This window comes from Syngnathoides biaculeatus, chromosome 6 (genome assembly GCF_019802595.1).
Source record: "Syngnathoides biaculeatus isolate LvHL_M chromosome 6, ASM1980259v1, whole genome shotgun sequence".
Classification (NCBI taxonomy): Eukaryota; Metazoa; Chordata; class Actinopteri; order Syngnathiformes; family Syngnathidae; genus Syngnathoides; species Syngnathoides biaculeatus.
In genome coordinates this window covers 1254633-1261191 of record NC_084645.1, presented here as the reverse complement: position 1 = coordinate 1261191, position 6559 = coordinate 1254633, and positions in this window count along the sequence as shown.

Genomic DNA, 6559 nt, shown 5'->3' with positions numbered 1-6559 from the left:
AAAAAAGAGAAAAGAACAAAGTACATGTTGATAGGTACATATTTAATACAAACTGAGAATAAAATTTTTCCTTCTCAAAACCCATATTTGGTTTATGTAGCATTATGGCACCATAAATAAAATAAAAGCACACACGCAACCAGATATCTTCAGCTCACAATCAGGCCTTTTCTAAATAGGTCATGTGATTAGGTATAGAGGTAAAGGACAACTGCCAATACATTCAACAGATGAACAGATTTGATGTTAATTGAAAGAATGCCATAAAGGATTCGGTAGCAGTACCTCGTAATCAATTAGGAGCATGGCTGAACAATTTCCGAGTTTGTTTTGGTTTCTTGTAAACAAATACTCCTATATAAATTTTAAATAAGGTAATTTACCATTATTTCTGTTTTGTTGTTTTTAGGGAAAGGAAAATTATCTTCAGCATTATTCACTAAAAGTAAATTATTCTATAGTATGACCAACGCAACATTGGATATAGCCTACAAAACTCTTTCTTGTATGTCATGGATAAACATTATGAATTATTAAAGAATACATCTTTATTTACCTATTTAATAGTTGAAAACAATAACCTTCTGTCACAATAGATTAACTTGATGCTGAGTAAAAATCTAAAAGTGCATCATGACGTTCTGTCAGTCGCATTGGTATCTGAGAAAAAAAAGTGGTATAGTTTTTCAGCGCCAAGGTGTATGTATATAAAAGGAGTTCAGACTCTGACCCCAGTTGTGAGAACTACAAACCGCTACCTAGTGGACTCTCAACTACCATCTAGCCTAGAAATCTGAACTTCCAAGCGTCAAAGGCCCCCACAATTCCTGAAACAAGGAGACACCTGCTGGCTGTTGAAAGGTACTGCAAAGTCAAACCATGAAGTATTTTAGTATAGTATTTTAGTATACTATTTTCCAAAAAATTACTCCAAAACATATGCTCTGATGTCTTTATCACATGTCAAATTTACAAACACAGCTGCTAAACTTGAGAACTGTTCGTCTTGATTTACTGGGAGCAGCATTAACATTTGATTTGCCAAGACGCGTACAAAGAGTCAAGTCTGCCATGCTTAACCTCTGAGTAAAGAGGACAAAGTTATGGTTGTATTAATATTAATATATGATTTCTAACGTCAGACTGGTTAGAGCATCTGGCTTGCAGTTCTGAGGAACAGGGTTCAAATCTCAGCCCCCGGCCGTCTGAAGTTTGCATGTTCTTCCGATGCCTGCGTGGGTTTTCTCCGGGCACTTCCCACATTCCACAAACATGCATAGTAGGTTAATTAAAGATTAAATTGGCCCTACGTATGAATGGTTGCTGATGTCTCCTGCGAGTGGGTGGCAACCAGTTCAGGGTGTACCCCGCCTCCTGCACAAAGATAGCTGGGATATGCCCCAGCATTCCTTTAACCCTTGTGAGGATAAGCGGCTCAGAAACTGGATATCTAAACCCATTTTATGGATCAAAATTGTAGAGTAGATTCAAGCTGATGGGTGTGGTCTTTACACTTCTTGAGCCCCACGTCAAGGCCATTCTCCTAAATTAATTACATCCATACTTCTTCTTTTCCTTTCGGCTTGTCCCGTTAGGGGTCGCCACAGCGTGTCATCTTTTGCCATCTTAGCCTATCTCCTGCATCTTCCTCTCTAACCCCAACTGCCCTCATGTCTTCCCTCACCACATCCATAAACCTTCTCTTTGGTCTTCCTCTCGCTCTTTTGCCTGGGAGCTCCATCCTCAGCATCCTTCTGCCAATATACTCACTCTCTCGCCTCTGAACATGTCCAAACCATCGAAGTCTGCTCTCTCGAATCTTGTCTCCAAAACATCCAGCTTTGGCTGTCCCCCTAATGAGCTCATTTCTAATCCTATCCAACCTGGTCACTCCGAGCGAGAACCTCAACATCTTCATTTCTGCCACCTCCATTTCTGCTTCCTGTTGTTTCTTCAGTGCCACCGTCTGGAATCCGTACATCATGGCCGGCCTCACCACTGTTTTGTAAACTTTGCCCTTCATCCTCGCAGAGACTCTTCTGTCACATAACACACCAGACACCTTTCGCCAGCTGTTCCAACCTGCTTGGACCCGTTTCTTCACTTCCTTACCACACTCACCATTGCTCTGTATTGTTGACCCCAAGTATTTGAAGTCGTCCACCCTCGCTATCTCTTCTCCCTGTAGCCTCACTCTTCCCCCTCTACTTTTCTCATTCACGCACATATATTCTGTTTTACTTCGGCTAATCTTCATTCCTCTCCTTTCCAGTGCATGTCTCCATCTTTCCAATTGTTCCTCTGCATGCTCCCTGCTTTCACTGCATATGACAATATCATCTGCGAACATCATGGTCCAAGGGGATTCCAGTCTAACCTCATCTGTCAGCCTATCCATTACCACTGCAAACAGGAAGGGGCTCAGAGCTGATCCCTGATGCAGTCCCACCTCCACCTTAAATTCCTCTGTCACACCTAAGGCACACCTCACCATTGTTCTGCTGCCATCATACATGTCCTGTACTATTTTAACATACTTCTCTGCCACACCAGACTTACGCATGCAGTACCACAGTTCCTCTCTTGGTACTCTGTCATAGGCTTTCTCTAGATCCACAAAGACACAATGTAGCTCCTTCTGACCTTCTCTGTACTTTTCCACGAGCATCCTCAAGGCAAATAATGCATCTGTGGTACTCTTTCTAGGCATGAAACCGTAATGTTGCTCGTAGATACTTCTGTCCTGAGTCTAGCCTCCACTACTCTTTCCCATAACTTCATTGTGTGGCTCATCAACTTTATTCCTCTATAGTTCCCACAGCTCTGAACATCCCCTTTGTTCTTAAAAATGGGAACTAGAACACTTTTCCTCCATTCTTCAGGCATCTTTTCGCCCGCTAGTATTCTGTTGAATAAGTTGGTCAAAAACTCTACAGCCATCTCTCCAAATTGCTACCATACCTCTACCGGTATGTCATCAGGACCAACTGCCTTTCCATTTTTCATCCTTTGTAGTGGCTTTCTGACTTCCCCCTTAGTAATCATTTCCACATCCTGGTCCTTCACTCTTGCCTCTTCAACTCTTCCTTCTCTCTCATTTTCTTCATTCATCAACTTCTCAAAGTATTCTTTCCATCTATTTAGCACACTACTGGCACCAGTCAACACATTTCCATCTCTATCCTTATTCACCCTAACCTGCTGCACATCCTTCCCATCTCTATCCCTCTGTCTGGCCAACCTGTAGAGATCCTTTTCTCCTTCTTTCGTGTCCAACCTGGTGTACATGACTTCATATGCCTCTTGTTTAGCCTTTGCCACCTCTACCTTTGCCCTACGTCGCATCTCGATGTACTCCTTTCACCTCTCCTCAGTCCTCTCAGTATCTCACTTCTTCTTCGCTAATCTCTTTCCTTAAAGGACTCCCTGTATTTTGGGGTTCCACCACCAAGTCTCCTTCTCCCCTTTCCTACCAGATAACACACCAAGTACTCTCCTGCCTGTCTCTCTGATCACCTTGGCTGTCGTCATCCAGTCTTCCGGGAGCTTTGGTTGTCCATCGAGAGCCTGTCTCACCTCTTTCCGGAAGGCCGCACAACATTTTTCCTTTCTCAGCTTCCACCACATGGTTCTCTGCTCTACCTTTGTCTTCTTAATCTTCCTACCCACCACCAGAGTCATCCTACATACTACCACCCTATGCTGTCGAGCTACACTCTCCCCTACCACTACTTTACAGTCAGTAACCTCCTTCAGATTACATCGTCTGCACAAAATATAATCTACCTGCGTGGTTCTACCTCCGCTCTTGTAGGTCACTATATGTTCCTCCCTCTTCTGGAAATAAGTGTTCACTACAGCCATCTCCATCCTTTTTGCAAAGTCCACCACCATCTGTCCCTCAAAGTTCCTTTCCTGGATGCCGTACTTACCCATCACTTCTTCATCGCCCCTGTTTCCTTTACCAATATGTCCATTACAATCTGCAGCAATCACAACTCTCTCGCTGTCTGGGATGCTCAGAACAACTTCATCTAGTTCTTTCCAGAATTTGTCTTTCAACTCTAGGTCACCTCCTACCTGTGGTGCATAGCCGCTAACCACATTATACATAACACCCTCAATTTCAAATTTTAGTCTCATCACTCGATCTGATACTCTTTTCACCTCCAAGACATTCTTAGCCAGCTCTTCCTTTAAAATAACCCTACTCCATTTCTCTTCCCATCTACTCCGTGGTACAATAATTTAAACCCTGCTCCCAAACTTCTAGCCTTATTACCTTTCCACCTGCTCTCTTGGATGCACAGAATATCAACCTTTCTCCTAATCATCATGTCAACCAACTCCTGAGCTTTTCCTGTCATAGTCCCAACATTCAAAGTCCCTACACTCAGTTGTAGGCTCTGTGCATTCCTCTTTTTCTTCTGACGCTGGATCCGGTTTCCTCCTCTTCTTTGTCTTCGACCCACAGTAGCTGAATTTCCACCGACGCCCTGCAGGTTAGCAGTGCCGGGGGCGGGCGTTGTTAACCCGGGCCACGACCGATCCGGTATGGGATTCTTTAGATGAACGCTCATATTTGTTTGGCACAGTTTTTACGCCGGATGCCCTTCCTGACGCAACCCTCTGCATTTATCCAGGCTTGGGACCGGCCTACAGATTGCACTGGTTTGTGCCCCCATAGGGCTGCATTAATTGAATCCATACACTCTACAATAATGTTCTTATCAGATGAAGTACAAGTGTTGAGATGATTTACTTTTGATAGTCATTTGATAAACCTAAATAATGATCTTGAGGACTTCATATTAAATTCAAACATGTTAATTTAAGATAATTTTCAAAATCTTGTGGTGAATCTTTTTACTTTGATCACAATAAAAAGACTGATTTAAAAAAAAGGATAGTGGAGGGTACAATTCAAAAACCTCAAATATGAAGTACTGCATGAAGGATTCAGAACATGGTTAGGTAAGACTTCTTAGTTGGACATCAAAGTGAAATCCTTGATTAAAAAAAGCTATGCATCCATTAGACTATTTTAATGTCGTCACTGTGATATGCTTGACTCAAATATTCAGGTCCAGAATTATTCAGCAATCAGAAATAGTGTTCCCCAATCTGCACATGCAGGGTGTGGGCACCAAGTGCTCTGGCACCCGTCCCTTTCCCTTTTGATGACCAAAATGTCCTTCTGTTAATTTTATTCTTTTTAAAGATACATATTTCATATGATGTTAACCTAAAGTATGCAAGCCTACTTAAGTAATTTTATTGATTAAAAAATAATATATATTTTAAAATAATTTAGGTAAATGGTCATTTATTTAATGAATTAACCTATAAGCTGTTTAACATAAACCTTGGAAGCCCTTTTTAAAAACTTATTTACGAATGACTTGGCCTCTGTGACCCTTTCAAAAATCAAACGTGGACCTACAACACTAAATGTAATTTTTCATTTCTGTTAAGTGAGCTCAAAGTTAACTTTGAAGTGAAAACGTACTCGTGCCACTTGGAGTCGAAAACCGTTGAGTGCTGCTTGGCCGCCATAAGGACACGCCGTCCAACGGCTGCGTCTGGTAGCTCGTTTTACACCGCCACTTCGGACAACGGAACGTCCCGTTAGGGGAAACAACTCCACAGGTCCCCGTTACATCGTCGGCAGAAGCGGTGGTCACACTTAAGAACGACAGGGTCCCTCGGAGGCTGGCTGCACAGAGGACACTTGGCTGGAGTTGTCAGAACAGACCCCATGTTGCTGTGTTTTCGTGAAAAAAAGCGAATTCTGGGATGAAGAAGCAAGCGGGCGGGGCTAGATTTGTTCGTTAGTCACTTCCTGCTAGGTTCAATGCTAGCATATAGAGTACCGTACTTTTTTCTTCATCTTCTTTATTGGCCTTGATTCAAGGATTGTTTCAAACCAAATTTGCTATTTCCTTTTAATTCATACTCGCTTGCTTAGAATGTACAACAAATGAGGGATTTATGAGATACATTTATTTTACTAGGATGTTACCTTTTTTTGGTTTTATCAGGTTCTACCTCGTACGTATGCACAGAAAAAGTGAGAGAGAAATAGCAGCACAAGTCATTTCATTTAAAACGTTTTTTTTTTTACTTGAAACAATGACAATTTCATTAAACTAAGTTCAAAAATAGGCATGATCATTTCTTCCTTGGATCAAATACATATTGAACACTGACACTTAAGTATCGAAGCGAGCCGTGAAACTATATTGATGGCTTCCCTCACCGCTGGTGGCCTTGTGAGGAAGCAAACCCGATTATATCTAGTCGAAACTTCTCAACATTTGCCTGGTCGTTCAAGGAAGACCTGTTGGCCATGGGGCATGGACCCCCAGACAACTTAGCTCGTAGGATCATTGGGAGACACAAACCCCTCAACCACGATAAAGTCACAGCTCAAGGAGGGGAATTACCCAGCAATTTAAAAATAAAACTAATTTGTTGCTGTTGCTGCATATACTCACTAATGGCCATTTAATTAAAAGCAGTCAATGTGATGTGAATTATTGTCCATGTGGGCCTGAGG